This window comes from Pleurodeles waltl, chromosome 7 (assembly GCF_031143425.1).
Source record: "Pleurodeles waltl isolate 20211129_DDA chromosome 7, aPleWal1.hap1.20221129, whole genome shotgun sequence".
Classification (NCBI taxonomy): Eukaryota; Metazoa; Chordata; class Amphibia; order Caudata; family Salamandridae; genus Pleurodeles; species Pleurodeles waltl.
Genome location: NC_090446.1, coordinates 109,727,283 through 109,754,651, shown reverse-complemented (window position 1 = coordinate 109,754,651; position 27,369 = coordinate 109,727,283). Strand labels below are relative to the sequence as shown.

Sequence of the window (27,369 nt, the reverse complement as noted above, 5' to 3'; positions counted from 1 at the left end):
TACCGCTTGATCGTAGCCTTAAGCCTAAATGGTCAACTCTGGGTAAAATTGCGATGGACAAGTAGGCGATGGAGGGTAAGAGTGAAACTCCAGTACGCAGACTTACCAATTTGCTCCATATTATTTAAGTTAATATAAATGCAGGCCACCCAGTCATAAGCTGCCGGGGCAGAGCATCACTGCTCCAGGGACTCGTACTGCACAATCATGTAGTGGAACTTTAAATAAGCTCTTATGGGGGCAGCACAAGATGGAGAGCAACAGGGAGAGACAAGCTTGAAATAAGCAGGATTAAATCTATTGCTTCACTAGTCTTTCCATGTGTCAGGAGCCTCCTTGTGCTCCAACCTGGGGGCTGTAGGAGGTGCTTTGAAGACCACCTCCCAACTAGGATGGGGGTCAACCGGACTTGAGGGATTGGTGAAACGGAGGACATAATATATGAGATGTGTGCCCAAGAGGTGAGTCTTGATGCATATACACTTATTTCAGACCAGGCTTCTCCAATGGGTAGCTCGTGAGCTACTGGTACCTTTTCAGCTAACTGTAAGTAGCTCTTGCGTGCAATCCTTCCAAATAAATTAGAAGCTGTTGCTTGGTTGAATTAATATAAGTACACCAACATTGAATAATGTGTACTAGAAATGAAAATGTGTTTATTTCCAGAACCCATAAACTGATGTTTGACAAAAAAAAGTTGAATTTTCAAAATATATTTAAAGCTGATATTTGACTAATAAATCATATGACGTTATGGAGATTTATTACTAATGCTATTACCTTGGTACCATGGGCACTGCAGCTATGGCCATTATATATTAGCTATGCAAGGCATTCCAAGTTGGCAAAGCCTTTTTTTACATGAGTGGTGACAACCATACCTGATGCACTGGTGTGGTCACTGCTGATAAACTTGTTTAGGGTAGCCACTAATGAAAATTTGTCTGATGCAGTCACTAACACAACAGTGACTGCATCAGACAAATTTTCACTTGTGAAGATGGTTTTCATCGAAAATCATTTGATTACAGAAAAGGTTAGAGACTCCTACACCAGATGCCTCAGTCCTATGACCAGTTAGTTAAACATAACTCTCAAATGATAGAGGAGTTCAACAGCATAAAACATCCAACACTCTGTAAGAGAGTGGGTACAAGAAAGTGAGAAAAGATGCGGCCTACCTGAAGCGAGGAACTACCTAGCGTAGGCCCCAAGTCTAAAGGCTACTTGCCCCCAGACTCCAGGAGGGGAGTGTCCCCTTATAGTCACACTTGCGTCAAAGGAGGCGCTCGCTATGCGCCTAATTCGTCCCCCCACTGGACCGCTTGAGGTCACTTTCTTGTACCCACTCTCTTACTGAGTGTTGGATGTCTGTCTCTGCAATGCATGACTTTAAGGGATCCTAGGCCCTGAAGAATGCCCCCAGACCTTCCTTGGCTCTTTGTAGAGGGCAGAAACATGTCGGCCATTTTTTAGATAGGTGACCCAGTGAGTCCTTGCTCTCACTTAGGTGTCCCATCCTTGTTTTTAAACACACCAGCAGACACCACTATTAAAAGTGTAGATTGCACACTGGTAACTGCCTAGGTGTTTTTTTTTATATCTTTCCTTAGTTTAGCTGGATCCCACTAAATTCCAGAAAATAATAATGTACGCTCTCCCAGATGGCACTGTCCTTTCTGGGTGAGGCTAGGTGGTCAAATGATGAAGCATGACACTATATAGTGTGTGAGACCACCTAGTCCGTAAAGGAAACACCCCCCCCCCCTTCACCACTTCACAGCACTTACACTTCATTCATACACCCAGTGTGGTCAAGGAGCTCCAGGAAAATCTCCTTTGGGTACTGCTCCTTATTATAAGTGAACCCCATACCTTTTTGTGTTTTTTTACTGTCCATGATATCACAAATTTAGGACCCTGAATCTGCTTGCTTACTCTTTATTCTGCTAAAACAATAGTACCAGCTATAAGCCAATGGTGTTCAATTTATTTCAAGGATTTAGTGGCTGCATGCCAAATATTGATGGTATACACAAAATAAAAATGTACATTTAATCCAGAACTTAATTTGTACTAAAATAAGTGCAGGTCCCCAAAATGTGTCCAAGGACTGATTGTGAGCAGGAGGGCAGGCAGGCCTTACGGCAGATACAATGACATTATCGCCTGGAGCCTCTGATCACCTCTCCAGGATGCCTGCCCATCAACTGCATAGTCAGCCTAACCATGAGCAGCATGCATATGAGCCAGGAGAGAGAGCAAGTATCTTCTAATTCCATTGTAAATCATGGAAATAGAAGAAGGGTTGCCAACACTATGAAATGGTGTTGGCAGCCTTGCTTCTATTTCAATACCCTCTTGAGACAAAAAGGGCTTATTTTCTGCCCCCTCCTTTATGGTCCATGTAGTAACACAATATACCAAGGCAAGACACAGTATGTTCAGTAACCAAGAAAGAACTTGAAGAGCTCAATGGTGGACCATGGGTAATTGTGATTTAAGGTTAGGTAAGATGATGGGGTCCACAAGTGGTTTCTTGTGATAGGTTTCGGGAGCTCAAGCAGACATGATTCCTCAGCACATGCTTGGTTTACAACAACATCTTTTCAACGTGCAGATATTGATTATCTGATGGTCCTTCAATTACTGATGATCTTCCATGTATATATGAATGTTTGTATTGGTGCAAGTTTAGAGCAAACCTATGTTTGACTCAAGGGAGCACTAAACCCAGACGAGAGCCCAAGAGATGCTGTAACTGTAGAAAGGGGGCAGAAGCGAGGTAATTTCCAGCATATTAAAGGTTAATGCTACTTTGTGAGGTAAGTCTCGAGATACCTCCTGATTTGCAGGATGGCTGGAGGAGTGCTGATGTCATTTAGGATACTGATTCCTATCCTGTGTGTGTGCGTCTTTTTTTTTACTTGCAGTCTTTTGGTCCTCTATCTAGTAATGTCCTTCCTCCTGCATTTAACATTTTCTATATTTTGCTCTTTTGGCTTTTTATTGAAGAGTTTATCATGTGTCCTCCTTACAGGTGGATAATCAACCGCTCTGTCTCACATTACTTATAGATAGGCAATTAGACCAGAACACAGGACTCGTTCATAAAGGTGAACCCAGTGCTGCTGGGGGTCTCTGTCTTGTGTATTTTCTTATAATTAGAGGGCATTTACCAACATGTTCCCAGGCTGTTCCTATAGAAACAAGGCATATCGGGTACAAGAATGATCGCTCACACTTCTAGTAATCATAAAAGAAAAAATGTAATTTCCTTTGCTCAAAACCATGTTGCTGTTCGCAGCATCCATAAGTTGACAGGGAGGTAAGGCTAAATGGAAGACATGAAGAGCCAGTTGTTTACCTGATTTAGAAAGAGTAAATGATTAAGCTTGAACCAGAAAGCAGACAGGAAAAAGTTCCACAACGTTGTGGAGAAAAAAGAAAAAAAACTACCACCAAGGTAAGAACAGAGAAATTGAGGACCCAGAAGAAGAGTCTAGGGGTAAAACAGAGCATTCTCATTGCAAGATGTTGTCAAAAATGAACCTGACGAAAGGAAAAGATAATGGCTGAAGCAGCAGGCGGAAGTAGCACAGTGGCAAGCACAGGGGGCTTTGAAGGCCCATGACATTGACTATGAGGTAACTAATGGAGATTGGGGCTATGGAAAGCATACCTGTAAATACACATGATCCCACTGTCATTCAGCAAGGAGCTGATATCACATGGTGAAACACAAGGTGGTCTGGAAACCCCTGCATGTAGTGGGTATTGGTTCGGCGTCCATTTAACTCTAACCCTGAAGTCACAACTTAAACCTATTGTATATGTAACATAACATATAAAGTGTATTCTAACATTATTCATGTGAAGTGTTGCACTCAAATTTAATGCAGAAGTGCATTCACTGAGGAACTAGGAAATCATGTACAATGTGTGCCTTAACCCTATTAAATGAAATGATAACGTTTGAAATGAATTAGAAACCTTCCTCATACCAATGAAATGTATTTACACTAGAAATAAGAATGACGTGTGGCCTAATGTTTTACAATTCCTTGCTAATATTTAGCTCTCAGCACCATTTACGTTTGTGTATTCAAAAGTATAATGCATTTATTTTAACTATAACATGAAGCTTTATTTGAAATTGTGTAACTGACATTTACATTTATTTGAAATCAAAAAGTGTATAAATAACGCAAACTAATACTGCACTAGAGAATGATACTCTTAGTTGACATGATTAGGCCTGTATTTCTTTCAGCATGAGAACTGTTTTCCATTTCTGCTTGCGTGTCTTCCCTTTGCAGGTGCGTTCACATGAATTGTTAGTTTGGAAATAGATGTACTATTGTGTTAGTAATAGACAGTCTGGGAAAAGAACCTTGGTGGAAATACCTGGAGAAACTGAGTGTGAACTGACAGTCCCTTATTAAATGTGTTGCAAGTGATGTCCAGGTGACCAAGGACAGCATCGTTTTCAGGACTGGTTTGAGAAAATCTGCCAATGTTGCAGTTTACAACTTGAGACTGGAGAAGACAATGAAGCTCCTAATGGTGTGATGAGGGGTGTTACATAAGCAATTTGCGTGGTATTAACTAAGGCCCATATTTATACTTTTTTAGCGCCGCATTTGCGTCATTTTTTGACGCAAAAACGGCACAAACTTGCAAAATACAATTGTATTTTGTAAGTTTACACCGGTTTTGCGCCAAAAAGCGGCGCAAATGCGGCGCTAAAAAAGTATAAATATGTGCCTAAGTCTTTTCACAGATTGAATTCAGACACAACCCCTTAAGACTTGAGGTATACAGACCTCTCATTTTTCCCATGTCTCTACAATCTGCTGAGTGTGGCTCAGGCTAATACTAAACTCTCTCTAGAAGTCACTTGACCGAGCATTTTCCTTTTTGCCATAGTTCTGCAACTTTTTGAGATTTTTCCCATTAGCTTTATAGACTGATTTAGGTAGAGGATTATAGATTTTACGCATGTATATGAGAGAAGATCGAAGACTTTTCTCTGAACATCAGATTCCTTTGCTAATATTCTGCATTCAATCAATCAATCAGAGTATTTGTAAAGCGTACTACTCACCCGTGAGGGTCTCAAGGCGCTGAGGGGGGGGGGCTGATACTGCTCAAACAGCCATGTCTTGAGATGTCTCCTGAAGGTAAGTAGGTCCTGTGTCTGATGCAGGTGGATGGGAAGAGTGTTCCACGTCTTGGCAGCGAGGTGGGAGAACGATCTGCCACCGGCAGTCATTCTGTGGATGCGTGGGACAGTGGCGAGGGCAAGGTCGGCATAGCTAAGCTGTCGGGTCGGGGTGTAGGAGAGCCGTCTGTTGAGGTATTCTGGTCCAGAATTGTGCAGTGCCTTGTGAGCGTGGGTGAGGAGTTTGAACGTGATTCTCTTGTCAACGGGGAGCCAGAGTAGGACTCTCAGGTGGGCTGTGATGTAGCAGTGGCTGGGGATGTCCAAGATGAGGCGTGCAGAGGCATTCTGTATGCGTTGCAGTCTTTTCTGGAGCTTGGCCTTGGTTCCTGAGTAGAGGGCATTGCTGTAGTCCAATATGCTCCTTACAAGGGCTTGGGTGACCGTCCTTCTGGTTTCTGTGGAGATGCATTTGTAGATCTCCCGAAGCATGCAGATGGTGTTGAAGCAGGAGGAGGAGATGGCGTTGACTGGCTGGGTCATTGATAGTGATGAGTCCAGGATGAATCCCAGGTTGCGTGTGTGGTCGGTGGGTGTTGGTGTGGTTCCCAGTGTGGCAGGCCACCAGGAGCTGTCCCATGTGGAGGGGGTGGAGCTGAAGATGAGGACCTCAGTCTTGTCGGAATTCAGTTTCAGGAAGCTGTTCTTCATCCATTCGGCGATGGCCTTCATTCCTTCGTGGAGGCTGGTCTTGTCAATGGCGGGGTCCTTGGTGAGGGAGAGGATCAACTGGGTGCATTCAGCGTATGAGACAATGTTGAGGTTGTGAGATCGGACGATGTTCATGAGCGGAGCCATGTGGACGTTAAAAAGGGTCGGGCTGAAGGACGATCCCTGGGGTACACCGCAGATGATTTTGGTGGCTTCAGAACGGAATGGAGGGAGGCGGACTCTCTGAGTCCTGCCGGTGAGGAAGGAGGTGATCCAGTCCAGGGCTCTGTCATTGATTCCTGCGTCGTTGAGGCATGTGCGTAGGGTGTGGTGGCAGACGGTGTTGAAGGTGGCTGAGAGGTCCAGGAGGATGAGGGCCACGGCTTCGCCGTTGTCAAGTATGGTCATGATATCATCAGTGGCGGCGATGAGGGTGGTTTCGGTGCTGTGGTTGCTGCAGAATCCGGATTGGGATGGGTCCAGGGTGTTGTTCTCCTCGAGGAAACGGGTCAGTTGTTTGTTGACAATTTTCTCTATGACTTTTGCTGGTGAGGGGAGCAGGGAGATGGGTCGGAAGTTCTTGAAGTCCTTTGGGTCCACCTTGGGTTTCTTAAGGAGGGCATTGATCTCGGCGTGTTTCCAGCTCTCCGGGACGGTGGCGGTGACGGTGGCAACTCAAGACCTGGCTCTTCGAGCAGCAGTAACCCCCTCCCCCTAGCGCCTTGAGACCCTCACGGGTGAGTAGCGCGCTTTATAAATGTTTTTTGATTTTGATTTTTTATTTGAAGAACTGTTGATGGTCTTCCGGAGTTGGGGTGCGATGACAGAGCTTGCCTTGTTGAAGATGTGGTGAGGGCAGGGTTCGGATGGTGAGCCGGAGTGGATGGTGTTCATGATTTCAATGGTGTCGTTGTCATTGATGTGGGTCCAGGAGAGCTGGTGGGTGGTGAGTCTGTGGTGTCAGTGGTTGACGGGGGTCTGAGTACTGAAGCTGTCATGGATGTCTGCGATCTTGCGGTAAAAGAAGGTGGCTAGGGAGTCGCAGAGGTCTTGCAATGGCGGGATGTCATTGATGTTGGATCCGGGGTTGGAGAGCTCCTTCACGATGTTGAAGAGCTCCTTGTTGCTGTGAGCGTTGTTGTCGATGCGTTCTTTGAAGGTGGTTCTCTTGGCGGTTCAGATAAGTTGGTGGTGTCTGCGTATGGTGTTCTTAAAGGCTGTGTGGTTGTCCGGTGTCTGATCTTGGCGCCACTTCTTTTTGAGTCTTCAGCATATTTGTTTGGATTCTTGGAGGTCGGTGGTGAGCCAGAAGGGCTTTCTGTCGGTGCGTCTGTTAGAAGGTTACTTGATCGGGGCAAGAGTGTTGGCACAGTCGTTGATCCATTGCCTGAGGTTGCCGGCTGCTGTGTCAGTGTCAGTGGTGTCGATAGGTGGGTTCTGGGAGAGGGTAGTGATCAGTTGGTCTTCAGTGACCTTGTTCCATCTGCAGTGGGGAATCAGTTGCAGGTGATGGTGTGTTGTGGGTTTCTCGAAGGAGAAATGGTTGCAGCAGTGCTCGGTCCAGTGGAGTTCGGTGGTGTGGCTGAAGGAGCCGTGTTTGCTGGCGGAGAAAATGGGGTAGAGCGTGTGTCCTGCGTAGTGGATTGGTGTCGTGATGAGCTGCTTGAGGCCGAGGTTGGTGAGGTTGTCGAGCAAGGTGGTAGAGTTGTTGTTGTTGGTGTTCTCAGGTGGAAGTTCAGGTCCCCGAGAAGTATGTAGTCTGTGGATGCAACAGCGTGCGTGCTGATGATGTCGGTGATGGAGTCGCTGAACTGCTATCAGGGGCTGGGGGGCTGTAAACGAGCGTCCCTCTGAGGGTGATGTTTGGGTCGGTGTGGATCTGGAAGTGCAGGTGTTCGCAGTGCTGAGGGTGTCTTCGGAGCTGGTCGTGATTCTGAGGGTATTCTTGTGGACGATGGCGATGCCTCCTCCTGGTCTGTTGGTGCGGTCCCTGCAGGTGATCTTGTAGCCAACTGGGATGGAGATGTCAGGCGCTGAGAAGGGGTTCATCCAGGTCTCGGTTAGGAAGGTGACGCCTGGGGAGGCTGAATTGAGTAGATTCCAAAGTATGACGGCGTGTTTGTGGACGGAGCAGGTGTTGAGTAGGATGCATCTGAGATGGTTGCGTCGCCGAGGAGTATGTAGTCTATGGATGCGAGAGCGTGCATGCTGATGATGTCAGTGATTGAGTTGCTGAACTGCTGTCGGGGCTGAAGGGGCTGTAAATGAGGGTCCCTCTGAGGGTGGTGTTTGGGTCAGTGTGGATCTGGAAGTGCAGGTGTTCAGCGCTGCTAAGGGTGTCTTCAGTGCTGGTCGTGATTCCGAGGGTATTTTTGTGGAAGATGGCGTTGCCTCCTCCCGGTCTGTTGGTGTGGTCCCTGTGGGTGATCTTGTAGCCATCCAGGATGGCTATGGCAATGTCGGGCGCTGAGGAGGGGTTCATCCAGGTCTTGGTTAGGAAGGCTACGTCTGAGGAGGCTGAGATGAGTAGATTCCAAAGTTCGGCGGCATGTTTGTGTATGGGGCAGGTGTAGAGTAGGATGCATCTGAGATGGTTGCGTCCTGCCTTGGTGGGTGGGTCGTTGGCGTGGAGGCTGGTAAAGGTGCAGGTCCGGCAGGAGAAGGGTCCGTGGGTGAGCCTCGAGGTGGCTTGATGGCAGGTGGATGAGTGGCCGGTGTTGAGTGCGTGGAGGGTGGTGGCGTCATAGCGAAGTTGGGTGTAGCGGCGGTGAGGGGGGCGAGAATCAGAGGTTCCGGCCCTGGGCACAGTCCATGCGCGGATGGGCGCAGACGGGCTTGCTTTAGGCGTCCCAGCGGCACGACTGCCATTAAGTAGGGGGGGGAGAGGAAAGCTGGAAGGCGGGAACGGGGGGTGAAAATGGCGTGAAAAAAGGGGGTGGGTGTTGGGGGAAGCAGTGGCGGGAGCGCAGCGTGAGGGAGAGGAGAGGGGTGGGGCCGCAAGGGCAGCAGCTCCGGGGGAGAGAGAGAAGGGGAGAGCGAGAGTGAGAGAGAGAGGTCGGAGTGGAGGGAAAATTGAAGAAAGAGTGTAAAGCAAAAGTCAAAAGGAGCACTGTGGAGAGCAAACGGCAAAAAGGGCACAAAGGGGGCAGACACAGGAGAGAGAGCACACAGAGAGCGAAGCAGAGAAAAGGAGGAGAGAGGCAGAGGGAAGCCTAGTAGGAAAGCAGAGTTCTCCCACTAGGCACCAGGGATGAGGCGCAGGCAGGAGCCTGTGGGTGGAGGAGGGCCTCTAACTCCTGACAGGGGTCGAGGGCTCTACTTACAGGTGGCGCTACAGGAGGCAGAGCAGTTCACTGACCAGGTCAGCGGCATTTTTGTAGCTGAACTCTTCATTTGCCTTATGCTGATTTGCCTAAACTTCTTCAGGAGGTTTCATTATCCTGCTGTTATCCTTTATATCTACAGCATGTTTTTGAGATTTGTTTATATGAATGTGACTGTTACCTTGTAATAAAATCCTTAACTTTATTTCTGATTTTTGGTCCTTACTGTGTGACTAAACTGGTTATACTGTAAATTGAAATTGATGTGCAGAATGATAACTCCCTACATCTTTCCTTATGACATCGCCTAAGGAATTATAGAAGACTCCATCAGTTTCGGGCTCTGTTGGATGAACCGAAAAGCCATGTCGATTAGTGGCTTTTAAATCCTTCCAGGTTATCCTCTGTAGACTGAGATACTGAGATGCTTTTGTTTTTAATTTTCCATTTTAGTGAAGGAATAGAGAGGGGGTAGAAGTGCCCTACAAGCAATCCTTGGCAGAAGGCTCTACCCACTCCAAGGCTTGGACCGCTCCCCACACAGGTCTAGGAAAGATAAAACAAAGTGTGGGGAGGCAGGCTCAAGGTGAGTCTACCACATTATTCATAATAATTTGGAACCTTGGACAAAAGGAATTGGGAATGCCAAAATACATGGAATTTCCAATCCCGTAGAAATAGCAGCTGAACCACAGTTTACCTACAGTTGAGAGTAAGAATCACAACCATCTTTCTAGGGATTTTCAAGAGCAATAAATAGAGAAGGCTTTCTTCACTTGGGGAATCAGAAAGAACTAAATCTGAAAGGGGTCCAAATGTTTGCACCTTTGAAATAAGAATTGGAGAGTACCAAATTCCTTGGCAGCCCAGCCAAAATGAACATCTCTATCTTGTCTGAGTTGAATGTTAGATTTTCCATATCCATGACATGACGTATGTTTACAAGAGTGAAACAGGACTCTGTGGAGGCAAAACCCCATCATATTGAATGATGACCTTTGTAGCATCTTGTCAAGAGAGGAAAGCAGTTCCAAAAAAAGGAATATGAACAGTCAAATGTTTTATAAAGATTTATACTTATACATTCACTGACAGAAACAAAGGTTAAACTGACCTTGAAGTTAGGTGAAAATTTCAGTGACAACGTAACATTTTAAACACAAAAAAACACTGAAATTCATCAGTTATAGTTATCTCTAGTAACTATAACTCATGCCTTAAGGTAACTATAACTTGCACCCCTGGCATGAACAGTCTTATCAATGATGCCAGTTACAAAAATAGCAGTTATTTAATTAATGATGTAATAGAATGTCATGAGTAATGTAATATGTGGGACAATTAGCAGTGCATGGCAAGGGTGCTCCTGCAGGCAGGTAAACAGTTTCCAGGGAAAGGGTTCCCTAGGATACAGTTAGTGGAGCTGAACCCTGGGGTGATGGGGCCCCTAGGACCTTAAGTGGTTCATAATGTGTCCCCCCTCCCCTTTTAAGTAAAAGCCAGACCCTGGAAGATAGGGGTTCCCAGGGCAGCAATTGGCTTGGGGAGGGGTCAGCACGTCCCCTCCACTTAATTAATGTAGTTGGCCCAGGGGAAGGTGTCTTCAGGTCCAGGACTAGCTTGGGGAGGGGGAATATGTGCCTACTCCCTTTTTCTTTTTTTTTTTAAGTTGGCTCTGGGAGGGCAGAGGGTGGCCCAAGCAATGATGGCCAGCTCTCCAGGCCAGTTGCCCTGCAATTCTCATAACCAAGCTTGCTATGTGGAATTTTTGCAGCCTCACAGGGTATATTACCACTCTTCAATTCTCCTTCATCCATTGGATGGGTGAGGTGACCCGGAGAGGAGCTCTGAACTGTAGGTATCAACTGTTACAGCTTTGGGATGCTCTGAACCACATTTACGACCCTCCGTCATCTCCGGCGCTATGGTGAAGCGTGCAGGGAAAGCTCTATTTTTTAAAATTGGGTTCCAGGGATTCTCACAAGAGTCCCTCGAGCTGAACTGTCCAGATATTCAAATATATTTCAAAGATAATACCCCAAATATTACTGAACGGATTTGCACAAAATCACAGGCACGCTTGTGGGACCAAGATCTAGTTTCCTGCCGAATTCCGTTCACCAGTGTTGATAATCTAATTATAACTAGCCATATAATATATATATATATATATATATATATATATATATATATATATATATATATATTCACTTAAAAATCGAAAGGTTACAGAGACATTATAGTTAGGCTCACATTTTAAACGTACAAGACCATAGTAATTCACCCGTTATGGTTAGAGTTATCTCAAGTAACTATAACTCGGGCCCTAAGTTAACAAGAACTCTTGCCTCCGCCATGCACAGTTTTTTCTCTCTAAAATTTTACTGCAAATATTACATTGATAATATCAGTGATGTTATCAAAGATGTCATGAGTGACATCATTTGCGGGGTAATTAGCAGTACATGGCGAGGGCGCAAGTTAAAGTTACCCTAGTTACTTCAGATAACTATAACGAGTGAATTTCTATGATTTCATACGTTTAAAATGTGAGCCTAACTATAACATACCTGTAACCTTTGGTATTTTAAGTGAATTTCTATGTTTTTTTAAAATTCTATTTCCTAACTATAACGTCCATGTTACCTTTGTTATTTTCATTGAATTTCTATGGATTTTCTAATGTAAAGTAATTTTCATTACTATTGGTTAATCGAACCACTGTGCTAATCTTATGCTTAAACACGTTGCTAGATAAACAGGCATTTGAGGTGAGCAAATCTAGAGTGTCGCTGGTGTTGCAGTGTGCGCCTTACTGGAACTGCTCTCCATCTACTTTTGGAAACTACCCAGAGTTCCTCTTCTTTTTATGTATATATATATATATATATATATATTTTTTTTTTTTAATATATATATACTGGCGGTCACCAGTAGGTAGTTGTAGTTAGGACCTAGTTTCCATAGAAAAAAGTGTTTTTAGACTTGGCTATATCTTTGGAGCCGTCTGACGAATCTTCATGACATTTTCCCCAAAAAGTGCCAAGTTGGGTCTTGTTTTACGTTGAAAGTTTTGGGGAGATCCATCAAGTGGGGACTGAGTGAAAGGGGGGTAAAAAAAAGTGTGTTTCACATGCTAATTCCACTAGAGTCTTTAGACACGCCTGAAGCGAGAATCACTGGGTGGAATTACACCAAATTTGGCAGAAAGCTTTTGGTCCGCAGATCACGCTTTTTGTTATATGGTGTAAATTGATTCAGTAGTTTTCAAGATATTAAAGGAAACCCACCTTTGTATATCTGGAATCTCAAATACTTTGTGAATAGTCCCAATTTTGTGCTGTGATTTGATTGACTGCCAACACTTCAACCAGGAAGTGTTGGCAGCCAATTTGGGACTCAGTTTCAGCAGAGTCCCCAAAAAATACAAAAAGAAAGGGGTGCAGGGAAGGAATACCCTAACTCCCTAGCTTTGGTCCTTGGGGTATCCCAGGGACCCCAACAGGGCAAAAAAGCATTTATTTCAAATTCACTGCAAAACGAATTAATATTTTTGAATTTTGATGCAAATTATTTTTTTAAATCAAGTGCGGTCCCCTGTGCTTGCTTTTAATTTTGGCCCTGGGTGGTCCAGGTCCTGGGGCATAGTTATTTTTAAAATTAAGGAGGAGGGCACATGGTGTACCCCTCCTAGTTCTCTTAAAACCCCCAGGGACCACCACCTCACTGGGCTACATTTGAAAAATCTGCAAGGGGAGCCACACGGACCGCCCTAGCCACACGGACCGCCCTGGCCACAGGGACCACCACCTCCCTGGGGCTATTTAAAAAATAAATAGCTCCTGCTACCTCCTGAGGTGCCCACCCTCAGGAGGTAGCTGGTTGGTTTCGCTTGGCAGGACCTGTGACAGCTCCTGCCAAGCAAAAGCAAACATAACTCCGCTCTCAGCAAGAGGGAGCACTGAAACTGCTCCCGCTTGCTGGGAGAAGAGTTTCCATCTCTTTTCCTGCTTGCTGTCATGCAGGCATGGCAGGACATAGCACAAGGTTTCTCCCACACCCAGGTAGCTGCATTTCCAGCAGTTCCCTGCATCTGGGATCAATGCCAGCTCCTGCAGGAGGTGGGGGGGGGGGGGACAGCTGGGACCACGGGGGCCTTGAGACCCCCCGCAGTCTCCATCGAAGTATACTGGGTGCCCTGGGTGGGGCCAGGTCACCCAAAAGGATTTGGCCAGGCCCTGGTGATGGAGTCCCCAGGGCTAAAATTGGTCTACAGAGGGAGGCCACATTTCCCCCTCCCAATTTAAACTGAAGAAATGGCCCTGGGAGGTCATGGTCCCCGAGGTCCGGGGGTCTGTGCGGCCCCTCTATTTTTAATTTGTTGTCCCAGGGAGGTGGTGGCCCCAAGGGCCCGGGGGGTCAGTGTGGTCCAACAATTTTTAGTAGGTAGCCCTTGGAAGGTGGTGGCCTCTGGGGCCCTTGGGAAATTCACACGGCCCACCCCTATATATTTATTAAAAGTATTCCTGGGGAGGTGGTGGCCCGTGGGGACCGAGGGGGTCTGCACAATCCCTCTTAAAAATTATCTTATGTAGCCCTCAGGAGGTGGTGGTCCACAGGGCTCGAGGGACTTTGTGCAGCTCCCTAACTATTTTTAATTTGTTGCCCTAGGGAGGTGGTGGTCCCTGGGAAGGGTCGATGTGGCCTCCAGCAATTTTTTTGGGTAGACCCAGAGAGGTGGTGGTCCCCGGGCACCGGGGGGGGATGGAGGGGGTCCGCGTGGCCCCCTAAATAAAATGTTCATGTACCCCAAGAGAGGTTGTGGTCTCCGGAGCCCGGAGGGTCCACAGGCCCTCCCCATATATTTATTCAATGTAGCCCCTCGGAGGTGGTGGTCCCCAGGGACCAAGGGTCCGAACAGACCCACTAAAAAATTTTCTTATGTAACCCTGGGGAGGTCATGGTCCCTGGGGCCTGGCCCCACCATATATTTATTAAATATAGCCATGGGGAGGTGGTGGTCCCCAGGGCTTTTAAAAGCAGCAGAAGGGGGGCCCTGGCCTTGTGGCCAACCCCCGCCATGCAGGGCCGAAAGCAGTGTGTGGCCAGATTAGGTTGTTACAGGGGGTTGGCCGCAGGGGTGCAGCCAGGCCCTGCATGCAACCTATGCTGCGCAGTGGTTGGTTTAATGTATAGTTATTAATATTACTTTATGGTAAAACCCATTGAAATGAATTGAAAAAAAAGGTTACAGGGACACTATAGTTAGGAAACAGAATTTTTCTTTTTAAAACATAGAAATTCACCTAAAGAACCAAAGGTTCCAGGGACGCTATAGTTAGGCTCACATTTTATTTAAACAAACCGATAGATATTCAGCTGTTATAGTTGGAGTTATTTCAAGTAACTATAACTCATGCCCTTAGGTAACTATAACTTGCACCCTCGCCATGCACTGCTAATTACCCAGATATTACAGCACTCATGACATAATTTATAACATCATTGAGATTATCACTGTAACATTTGCAATAACACTACTGATGAAAAACTGTGCATGGCAGGCGTGAGTTATAGTTACCTTAGGGCACGAATTATAGATACTTGAAATAACAATAACAGCTGAAACTCTATGGTTTTGTGTGTGTAAATTCAGAACCTAACTACAACGTCCTTGTAGCCTTTGTTTTTTTTCAGTAAATTTCCATGTTTTTTAACACAGCATGGGGTTTGCAGCAGGGCCTGGCCTGCGGTCAGGCCCTGCGTCCAACCCCCCCCAAATTCATCCAGCCCCATGCAGCACACAGCCTTTGCCCATGTGCGACTGGGGTTGGCGCAGCACCTGGTGCCACAAACAGCCTTCAGCCGTTCATTGTGATGGGCTGGTCACAGGCCCGACCTGCAGCCAACCCTCCACAGGCATCTAAACCCCACTTGTGGCTTCTAAGTACCCTGGGGGGTAAGGGGGATGGGGGGGAGGCATTTAATTTCTGTTAACTGCCAGAATGCATCCTGACCTGCTAATTTATACAAGAAGAGGCCACAGTTTTGCTCAAAATGTATACCCAACTCGAGTACTTTCTACTGGCTAATTTGTAAGTGCTTCTTTGCTGGGTAAATGTAAAGTGCACATTCCAAAGTACACTTGCATAAAGGATCCTGAGGTAATGTCTCCAGTGAACTTGTGTGTCTGTAATATTATCAATGTGATTGCTTCTCAAGCGTCTTCCTATAGAAATCTGCAATAACATGAATCCTCATGTAGAGAAGAGGATGTGACTACAAAGAGTTGAATCTGCACCAAACAAGGGCATTTCCTCTGAATTATATCTAGTAAATGCTTCTTTATTTCCTCTGCATTAAGAAAGGATGTCCAAAATCAGCAGGAAACTTGCTGAGGGGGCCTTTTGGTAAACTGACATCATCCTGGAAAAAGGTGGGAAGAAGTTGCATATCACTATCATGTATGTTATGGGGATCTCGGGGGCAGCTTCAAGACCCCCACAGTCCGTGCCAGCTCCCCACACCAGCGTGAGCTGGCATTGCTCCTGCATGCATGGAGCAGCTAAAAATGCTGGTCTCTGCATGCAGGAGGAATCCGTTCATCTGTTTTCATGCCCGCTTCGCAGCAGGCAGGTAAAAAGATAAAAAGTCTGCTCTCAGCGAGCAGGAGCAGTTTTCCTGCTCCCACCCACTGGGAGACGACTTACAGTTTGCGCTCATTTGGCAGGAGCTGTCTTAGCTCCTTCCAAGTGAAAGCAAACTGCAATCTCCCAAGGGTGGGCACCTTAGGAGATAGTGAGCAGGCCCTAGGGGGTGGTGGTCCCCAGAGTCATTAAGTGCTCCAAGAAGGGGGCCACACAGCACCCCTCCTTTTGTTTCCACAGGGCTGGCCCCGGGGATGTGGTGGTCCCTGAGGCTGTAAATGGGCCAGGCGGGGGGCCTTGCAGCCACTCTCCACTTGGTATATTGGCCACACCCCGGGGAGGTGGTTGCGGTCCTGGGGCAAATGCCCTGTAAAGTGGGGGGTCCGTGCCCCCCTCCATTATACATAAGAATAGCCCCAGGGAGGTGGTGGTGCCTGGGGCCTTTAAAGGTCTGTGGAGGGGGGGTGAAGCCCCCCCCCTTTATTTTAGTGTATTAAAGCCGCAGAAAGGTGACGCTCCCTGCAGCGCAAAGTGCCCTTAGGGAGAGGGTCCTTTCACCCCTCCCAAATTTTAATAAATACATATGGCCCCCAGGACCTGGCCCATCTGGGGGCTGAAATAAAACAAGAGCTGGAAACCGTGCTTGGTTTTTTCTCTCCATTTTTTCGCGGATCCGCTGCAATTTCACGTGAAAAATGAAAAAGAAACGTTTTTTTCCCCAGTGGTGTCCCTGGGAGAGGGAAACGTCCTGAACCATGACTCAGGAACAATAACGACGTATACAACGCAAGAGTAACCATGCTTGCCGGAACAATGACTGCCTTTTTCTCTGCCTTAACCACGCATGTGCTGAACTACGCATATACTTGATTAAGGCAGAGAAAAAGGCAGAGTGGATCGGGAGAGTACGTGGTCAGGTAAGTGGGGTTGGGGCAGGGTAGGGGCTAGTTTTTAGTGGTGTGGGTGTGTTAAGGGCTTGAAGTGGGTGGAGGTGGGGCTTTTTTTTTAGGGGCAGGATGGGGAGGTTTGGTTATTTAGTGATTTAGGGCTTAGGGTGGGGGAGGGTCGGGTTTTTTTATTTTTTAGGAGGGGGTGGTGGGGTTGATTATTTTTATTTAGGGCTTAGGTTGTGGGGCATTGTAGTTTACTTTTAAAGGAGTGAGGAAGGTTTAAGGAAGGGTGGGAGAGAGGACGGAGAGAAGAGGAAGAAGGATCGGGAGAGGACGCGGTAAGGTAAGTGGGGTTGAGGCAGGGTTTGGGGGTAGTTTTTAGGGGTGGGGGTTCGGGTAGTTTGGTTTTCAGAGGCGGGTGGGGGGATCGGGGTAGTTTGTTTTTTAGGGTCGGGTGGGGGAATCAGGGTAGTTTGGTCAGGTAAGTGGGATTGGGAATAGTTTTTAGGGGAGGGGTGAATTAAGGGCTTGGCGCAGGAGTCTGGGTAGTTTGGTTTTTAGGGGCAGGGGTAGGGGGATTGGGGTGGCTTGGTTTTTATGGGCGGGGTGGGGGATTGGGGTAGTCTGATCTGGTAAGTGGGGTTGGGGCAGAGTTGGGGTAGTTTTTATGGGTGGGGTGGATTAAGGGCTGGGGGTCGGGTAGTTTGGTTTTTAGGGGCGGGGTGGGGGGATCGGAGTAGTTTCATTTTTAGGGGCGGGTGGTTTGGTTTTTAGGGGCGGGGGTGGGGGGATTGGGGTAGTTTTGTTTTTAGGGGCAGAGTAGTTTTAGGGCCGGTGGGCGGTTGGGGAAGGTTTTAGGGATCAGGATGAGTGGGGGTGTAGGGGTACTTCTGTTTTTAGGGGCAGGGGTAGAGGGGTCGGGGTAGTTTAGTGTCAGGGGTGAGGTACTTTTGGGCCTTCGGGTGGGTGGGGTTGGCATACTAGAACCACGCATGGCGTCTCCAAACATGCCTTTACTAGGCATGCTTTCACAACGAAAAATCATAAAGGCATGCGTGGTAAAGACATTCATGGTAACAATGCAGTCATTGTTCCGACCACGCTGTTCAGCCATGCGCGGTTCTCGCATTAGTTGTTCCATCATACATTTCCTGGGAGACTCCACCACCAGGACTAAGGGGTCCTGCCATGCCTCCTTTTTTCACTTAGCTGAGTCCCAGTCCTAAAATGGCTGTCAACACTTCTTGGATGAAGTGTTGTCAGCCAATCAGATCTCAGTATGAGATCTCTGGGATCTGAAGATCCACCACGTACCTAGATATACAATTTTGTTTTTTCTTTAATTACTCTAAAACCACTTAATGGATTTACATCAAATAACAAAAATAGCTCTTTTTTTACCAAGAGCTACCTAATTTGATGTAATTCCATCAAGTGGTTCGGGCTGTAGTCGTATTCAAAATCCCTATGGAAAATTTCATGGGGAAAAGTGTTTTGGGACCCCTCTCCTTTTTCGCAGCCACCGCTTGATGAATCACCCTGAAACTTTCAAGATAGCAGATGAAGTGAGTGGCAAACTGGTCTTGAAAATTTCATGAGGATTTGTCAAACAGCGCCAAAGTTACTGGCAAAACAAAAAAAAGAGCGCCTTTCCTGTGGAAACTTTTCTGGGATATCATGATCAGAATGGCAGAAAGATGAATTACGAGGTGCAACAGCAAAGGCCACTAACAGGTCAGAAAGGAGAAAAGAAACACTGCAAAGTGTTATCCCAACCTCGTGCCTGTGAAGTCTTAACACAAGTATTAAATGCTTCACCGTGCCATGCAGAATCACGCAATAAAATATGTGAAGGCGTGCAGAGATCATCCAACATCACAAAAGAACCAGCTCAGTGCCACGTGCATGGCGAGAAACAATTGAAAAGGACTATTTTAAAATTAGACCTCTAGAAAACCTAATATCTACACCTTCATAGCCTTTTCAATTAATTTCTCCCCTAAAGGCAACAGTGAGATCAAGTCTTTGTCATAACTGATGGACCCGGCCTGGCATCTTGTATGTAGAGGGAGCAGAGGTTAATTGTAGTGACAGGGTGAGTAATGATGTCATGGGGGACAAGTCTTTCTCAAACTGAGAAACTGGACAGGGGTCCAGTGAGCATCCACATATTAGGTGGTAGAAGGGCATGAATACATAACCCTTGGTGAGCAAGCTGAATGAGGGCATCATGCCAAGAAAGGAGTGGGCAGGGTATCCTGATAGTCTGGATCGGACATCGGCAATTTAGAAAAGCATGGCCACAGGTCCCAAATGGGTTGCAATTCGGTTTGTAATCTAAGTTCTAGCATATGATCAATAGGTTAGCTTCACGTAGCATGTTTTTTTTATTAGTTCTCACGCAGTACTTTATTCACTCAGATGCGGCAGGGGTACCCAATGTCATTAGGGTCACAGAATACACGGGGTTCTGTCTGCATTCCAGAACCAGGCATTGTCAGCCAAGGTGATGGTGCCAGCATCCTCCTCGCCGGTCCTGACTCAGCGCTGCCCTTCTCCAAGGTGTTCTGTGCGATCACTGCCATGTGTACTGTTCCCATCCCCGGTACTCTGGGGCTCGCCAGACAGTCGTGCCTCTAAGGTTCTGCTGCCGGTCACCTTGCTTTCTAGGAGAGAGAGTTAATGAGGCACTCTCTCGAAGGAGGAGAAAGAGGCCGTGGGTACTTCTGCACGCGCTCCCACCTCCGTCTCTCATCACCGCAGGCATCAGTCACTTTACTTAAATTAACCCGCCTCATTTACATGGAGGGAGAGCGCGCGCTGTGCCGAGTAAGGCAGCCTCTATGAAGCTTTCACCTTCACAGGCACTGCAAGCTGTATGAAACTTGCATTCAGAAGAACTATGGAAACTGAGACAGGTGGCCCGTCTACATTGTACAAATGTATGATTTGCGAACCTCAGGAATAGTTCTGCTGTTTAAGTTCTGGGTGTTTAAGGAGTGACTCTTCAGAAGCCGTGAAACAGAATGAAGGCACTAAGATGTACACATGTATGATTTACAAACATTACAGACAGCTCTGCTGTTCAGGATCTCACTCTTCAGAAGCTGTGCCACAGAATGAAGGCTCCAGGAGCCATCTAAGTATGATTTACAAACGTCAGAGATAGATCTGCTGTTTAAAACCTGCCTCTTCTGAAGCTGTGCAAAAGAATGAAGGCTCCAGGAGCCAGGAGGGTTTGTATGATTTACGAACCTCACAGATAGCTCTGCTGTTCAAGTTCGGTCTCTTCAGAAGCTGTGCCACAGAACGAAGGCACAAGAGCTATATGTGTATGATTTACAAACCTTAGTCTTAGTTCTGGTGTTTACGAACTGACTCTCAGGAAGCTGTGTAACAGATTGAAGGCACCAGGAGATTCCTGTGTATGATTTACAAACGTCAGGGATAGCTCTGCTGTTTATGGTATGATTCTTCAGAAGCTGTGCAACAGAACGAAGGCAAAAGAGCTATACGTGTATGATGTACAAAGCTTAGTCTTAGTTCTGGTGTTTACGGTCTGACTCTCAGGAAGCTGTGTAACAGAATGAATGCTCTAAGAGCTCCAAAATAATGATTTACAAACCTTGATTATAGCTCTGCTCTCTTACTACCGGGACTGAGAGATCTCTAAAACAGGGTGACACCTCAACTGTTCCAGTCCTCAGCCCTTGAGGTGTGAGTAGCTATCACACAGAAATGTTCGGCTATCACTTGATGGGAGATGATCCCAGTCTGTCACAGCTATATACCTGATTGTGCATAATTTACAAACCTAGCGCACAGCTCAGTTGTCTAAGGACAGACCAGTTTGCTCCCAAAAGAGTAAAGTGGTCAAAATCTGTAGCTTGATGGATAGCTCTGCTTGATGCTGGTGCCCCTGAGAGCTGTGCAAATTGGGGATAACTCGCTGTCAATCAGAGCTTTATGTGATGTGCAATCGGCGAGTTGCTCAAAAAAGTGGTGTGGCCTAGGAACCACTATTATAACTCTTCACAAGAGGAGTGGCCTATGTAACTAGCTCTTTGGCCTACTAGAAGTGACCTAGAGTCCAGTGCTTTAAACGTTCACCAATTTACAAATAGAGTTTTACTCGAAAAGAATAAACCAACAATCACCAGCAGCAGGATATTTATTTAACACTTTTAGAAGCACCATTCGGCACCAAAAGGAGGTCACATTGGCCGCCTCTTGGCAACCCATGCACTGACCATTTAGTAAGGTACCTCATCCATCGCATCATCAAGTGCTGAGTCCACTAACACGATAACCACACCTCAGTGGTCATCATGCACAAAAACACCTTAGATCAAGGCAAAGATGACACATTTCCAACCATGCGCCACGTGGCGTAGAGTGCTAATCACATGGCTAACTGCTTCAAGGGAAGTAAGCACAATACAAATGTTATAATACAAGGGTTGAGCACCAACCCCCTCATCATGGTCAACTAACGTCCCAATTAGAATGTGAGGTACGCCCTTCCGTTCAATTTTCACATCCACTGAACGAAGATCATTTGTATTTGGCAAAAAAAAAATCTCAATTCCTCCCACACCTATTAAGAAATTCTGGTTTTCTCCCCATGGTGGTCACAAATAGCACTGCACCACTTGTACATATTCAGGGGTATTGGCAGGACCACTGGAATTATGTGGCATGGGAAGACCAAATTATGGGTCAGGGCTGACTAAATTATGTATCAAGAAAAGGCAAATTATGTGGTATAATGCACCATTTTTTGTGGTAGTACTACTTCATTATTTTGTCATTTTTATACACTTGTTTTTATCCTGTCTGGGCTTAGGTTCCACCTCATTAGTACTAGCCTAACACCCAAATACAGCAATAAACAACAGAAGAGTAACCAGTTAACCTTTGCGAAGCTCCTTCCACTGTGTGGAAACATGCGTCCAAACGTTTTTAGTAATGTTTGATCCATTGAGCTTGAAGATTTTTTTTTCACTAAAAACTGCAGATTATACAGCGTATGATGGATTATGTGGCAAAAGAGCCAACTACATAATTGTGTGGAAAACCCTCAGGGACACAAAATTGCATAATTCCAGAGGGCCTGTGAATAGGTAAATCCATGTAAAATGAAAGCAATCTTCGCAGCCCAAATCTCGAATCACCCCAATCAGCACTCTTTAATAGTGCGCGCACAACGTGCAACTCGCTCCCCCTTACCAGGAAACATACCAGGCATCTTAAAGTATGTGGAAAGCCCACACATAGCCCTTTATTACAGTATTACAGTAATGCATGTTAAACATTACACAGCAGTATAATAGCATATACCACATGTAAACCATCAGCCCAAAGACTCCCCCAGTGGACAGCGGAATTCAACAGACAAATACTTAGGAGACATCCAAGATGAAAGATATGGCTTCAAGCATTTAAAGGTTTATACAAGGACAGGAGCCAGCCGATTGGTTGCATCAATCGTGGAGACAGCCTCTTGGCCACTAGGGCTGCAGTGTGCATTGGTCCGGCAGGCCCCCAACCGCACTGCCACCCGGGCTTTTACATCAGTCAGCAGAGGACATCACCATAATGACTTTGGCACAACAACTTTGCATCCCTTCCCTCCAGAAGGGTGGTCCCAGCAAATCCCAAGGCACGGCATAGCACATTGACCCGACGGGGTACCTGATCACAGGCGTGACCCCCAAAAGTTCCAACCAGACATCCAGGAGAGGGCAAGAGAGTCTAAGGCCACCAGCAAGTCAACCCTCCTCTCTCGCCTGCCCAGTGCCCACACAAACACACCCCGCTCCGGGCTCAGTCCAGCCAAGAGTCCATATTCGGAGTATTCCCTGCTATTTCCAGCACTGAGGGACGAGTGGGTGGGATCCATTTCTTCCTAGGCTGCGACGACAACAGATCTTCCGTGACTGGAGGGGTAAGGAGGGCGAGGCGAGGGCCCGACCATTTCAATACCCTTCCTGCTCTGGGTCCCCCGCACCCCCTGATGACGCGCTTCTGGGACAACATTGCCTCTTTGTCGGACTTGACGCCTCTGCCATGGGGGGGGGAGAGGGCGCCTGTCCGTGGTGCGACTAAGGGCGCCCCTCCCCCAGGCTCTGTGGGGGGGGGGGGGGCCTGGGTAGGAACTTTACGCACACCTGTGCTCACCACTAGCCCCGTTTTAGGATCAACACTTAAGAGTCAGGGCACGTTTTCCTCGGGATAGCAGCGCGCCAAAAATATAAAAAGCTAACCTTTCAGTGGAGACGCACACTTTCTGAACATAACAAAGGAATTAGCTGATTTTGGCAAATAGGGGCTGCCGGAAAATCTAAAATGAAAGCCATTGATCAAAGGGTGTTTAAGATGTCAGGAGCTAAGGACCAGTGATTGCAAATAATGAGAGGCGAGACAGTACCCGGGGCCCTGGTGGGTGAGAGGTGGCTGTGAGAAGAGACAGAGACTGTCACAGAGAGAGCAGAAACCCACGAAAAATTGGAAGAGGAGAGAGGATAAGGAACCAGAGAGAGAGAGAAGCACATGGTTGAGGACAGAAAGAGAGGGACAGTTAAGGAGGTTGTAGTGAGAAGTGAAAAACAATGGGCGTAGGCGATGTCAGTAAGAAATGCATAGGAGACAAATGAAGAGAGGATAAAGAGAAAGAGAGGGGATATATGGATGTAAACAGAAGACAAAGGGGGTTGCATGTCTGTAAGGAGGAGAAAAAAGCAATAGTGCATTTATTTCGTACTTTCTGTCTAAACAAGAGAGAACACAGGAAAGTGAAGGGGTGAATGCAGAAAAAAGGAAAACATAATAAATATAAGGGGAGTGATACAGGGGAGAGGAGCATAAAAATGAGGACAGAGAGAAATCTATCGGGGTAGAAAAGCACATGCAAGGAAAAGTAGAGGAGGTGAAGGCAGGGGGTTAGAAAATACAAATACAGTAGCAAGAAAATTAGATTTGCAGGAAAGAAAAGCAGAAGAAGAAAAAGCAGGAGAAAACGAAAGGGTGGGGCTAACACAATCTCTCGCAAGCAATAGTGCGTGAGCTGTCTCAGGTGAGACCTAAAACGCAAGGCAGTGGGGAGATTTAAGGGAGAGTAAACAACAATAGGAAAAGAGAGAAAAGCTGAGGGTAAATTGTGAGAAACGTTGAAAGATAATAAAGGGAGAGGAGAGAAAGCAAGAAACAAGAGAGGTGAAGATAGGAGAGGGGAAAGATACAAAGTGAGGAGGATAAGACAGAAATTAATAGAGATAACCTGCAAAACTGAAACTACTGCAACTTAACAAGCAGAGAAGATGAGGGAAAGAGGCGGACGTGAACTGTCAAAAACAAAGAATGAGAGAAGCGGAGTGGGTGAGAAAAGACAAGTCAGAAAGAGACACAGAGATATGAAAACAGTAATGGAAGAGCACAGGAAACATTTGGCACAGAAACAAGAGCAGGTGTGGAATCATTAGAGCTAAAGGAGTAAATGGCATCACAGAAAAGAAGAAATACAAGAAGAATGAAATAGGCAGAGCAAATAAAATAAGGGGAGAGAGAAGTAAAAAGAGCCAGTGAGGGTAAAATGAATTTAGATACAGAAGTAAAGAACAACTGAATGAGAAGGGAAATTAAAAATAAAGAAAGACACAGATGAAACACTTCTGGTGGCCAGTGGAAGTGTGGAAGTTGTTGAAGACGAGGCAGCCTTTGATGAAGTAGCTGCATGAATCGTCGTGGGCCGTCAGCGGAGCAGAGCACTTGGAGACCCGGGACTAACGCCACCCAAGGGTGGGGCCGACAAGCATCGAGAGATCGGAAGCCCGTGAAAAATCGGGCACAGTGATTGGACGGCATTGTTCAAAGCCACCAATCAGAGGGCCAGGCAGTGTAGGCTAGAGGGTTCTAAAGGGGGTGCGGGATGGATCCCCCCAACAAAGTCTGACCACGCTTCAATGAACTGTGCTTAATTTACGGCAGTGGCTATGGATGTGGGCACCAGGTGGGGAGTATGACTTATTTTTTATCTTATAACTATCGAGCAAGAGAGAGCAAAGACAGAAAAGGTGGAAAGAAAGCGGAAGCGAAAGATAAGAAACTGTGACAAATGGAGAAATAAGGGATACAAAAAATGGAAAAAAAAGAACGCGATTGTGCTGCTACAGTTCACTCGTAGTGAAACCTATCGGCAAAAGTGCAATTATCTATGTAACTGGAAAAAGTGCAATTAACTATCTAACAGGGTCAATGTCATGCAAAGCGCTCGACTTCTGCCAAGCGAGATCGCACTGCAAAAAAAGAGAAAAAGTAGTCCACAAACCGGACGGAAAACAGCGAGCCTCGTATGTTTTCAGTTCTTGGTCGCTGCGATTGAGGAGAGCTAAACACCAGAAAAGGCATGACGGATGCATGCCTTCCACTAATGACAGCAAGCAGATTTTAAAAGGCAAGCCCACAAACCAATGAAAGACACTGAAGTGATATGGACTGGTCTCAGAGCCCTTTTCTAACTACTACAGCATCTCGCAAGCTCATGCTAGCGCAGGCTCGACCCTAAAAATGAACCTAAAAGAGTGAGATAAAGTGAAAGGAAGTTTAAGGTGTTGGAGGAAAGAGGCATGAGTTTGAACCAACAATAGCTAGCCTTGGTATTCGCCAACCCCGGTGATAAGCAGTAGAGTGCTGGGCTGCTAAGGAAGACTGTGGGCCACTGCATTTGTTTTTGTTTTTAAAGAGATGAAGCACTGGGTATCAGTAGTTCTGTTGGGAGGAGCGGAGTTAAAATGCTAGGTGGAAAACCGTCAACATGGTGTAGGTTCAGAGTTTGGGCTGGATACAGCAAACCCAGCCATTGATGAAGAAAGTTCCCTTTTTAGCATGTGGGGCAGCGCCACAGGGTATGCACAGTCACTATGTCTTTTGACTCACCTGCTGGTTTTCCCTAAATATCACGTTCTTAGCAAAGTATGAAAGTTTGAAAAATGAACAAAAGTTTCTGAGGTCCGAGCCTCCTTGTCATCACCCCATATAATGTCCTCCTGCCCGCACTGCCGACCTCCGTTCTTGATCCCCCTACTGAGCCTATGGAAAATTCACCATGTTGTAGGTAAAGCAGAACAAAGATTACCAAGATAGTTGTACAAGAATTATATTTCCTCTTATGAGGTTTATCAACGCTAAAGTGGTCATCTATCCCCCATTGATTGTAATATTCAGGTACTATAGGTGAGCACTTCAACCAGATGAAAAAGTTAATAGGCCAAGCCAAAGATAGGGAGAGTGATTTTGCCTCTAGCAGGGAACAAAAATCTGAAATATGTAATATATATTTCAAACAGTGTATGATTAATAATTCTCCTAATGAAAAAGGTTGCTTCAGAGGTGATACATATTCATATAGATATTCCAAAGTTTTTAAGTCAGTAGTTTTTAGGTTTTACCAATTGCACAATGTGTGCACTGTCTGTTGCAAGATGTATTGTTAGCTTACAAAGGGCTTAGGGCCCACCCATTGCTTACCATTGGCTAGCTTTATTGTCACTCTCATCTGGTTGCTTCTTATTCACCAGATTGTGTGAGCTTATCTTACTTTTCGTGAGAATCTCCCTCTCCAGGAGCATTAACTCACTGCTTGTGTCCTTCCACAGCACTCATTTTATTGCATAAACACTCTACATGATAGCACAGGACAGCATGTGTTACTTCTGCCCCTACCCGCAGCCTATGTGTTGCTTCCACCACCGGCCTCCGAGTAACTCCCCTTCACCATCCCCCTCCATCTTTCTTCCACAACTTCCATGTTGCTTCTTCCCCCATTGGCTCTACCTTCTGTTGCTCCACCCCATGTTGTTTCCCCACTTTAGAAAAATGGTTTCAAGCATTTTCTTTCTGTTTAGTTACCGATCCAACTTGGATCAGTAACTAAAAAGCAGAAAAAGAAGCTGTATCATTTTTACGGTGCATATTAGTGATGTGAGTGCCTAACAACTAATGTGATGGGAAGCATCAATGGATATATGTAGTCTTTAGCCATGTTGCACATCATTAGGAATGCTGTGCAACTTAGAAAACAAGCATTGCCAAAGCCAATAGGTCCCAAAGGCAAGACCTACTGGATTTGCCAATGTTTGTTTTATTAAGGCATGCAGAACTTACAAGGATCCAAACATTTTACATATGCACTCTTAAGTCTTGAATCTTTTAGTGAGTTTTAAAGAATCTCTTAATAAGTGGGACGCATATATATTATATGTGATGTTCAATACTGTTTTATGAATGTGTTTCTTGCTGGAAAGGAGTTGAAAATAAGCCTAGCACTAGACTTCAGATGACAGATTTAAAAATACAGCTGACATGAATAGAATAAAAGAGGTGCCACTTTTAGAACAAGAAGTGTGCACTAGTAGGTTTGTGCAACATCATACATATTTTACATAAGTTTTTCTATTCATGGGAGTAGAGGGACAGTATGGACAAAAGGGTGTCCATATATTTTTGTGCAAGACAAAATCATTACTTGTTACTGAATAACATACTGAATATTGTCTACTAAAAGTCTGCAGTTTTCTATTTTAAAGATACTCTATATATTCTACAGTATGTGACCAAATTTTAATATATGCCTATGG

The 27,369-nt window shown here is 46.0% G+C and overlaps 1 protein-coding gene across 1 annotated transcript in view; it reads right to left on the bottom strand.

The window, feature by feature from the left end:
- Positions 1–27,369, bottom strand: part of COL20A1 (collagen type XX alpha 1 chain) — a 371,828-nt gene that overhangs the window by 88,342 nt on the left and 256,117 nt on the right. The window lies entirely within an intron of this gene.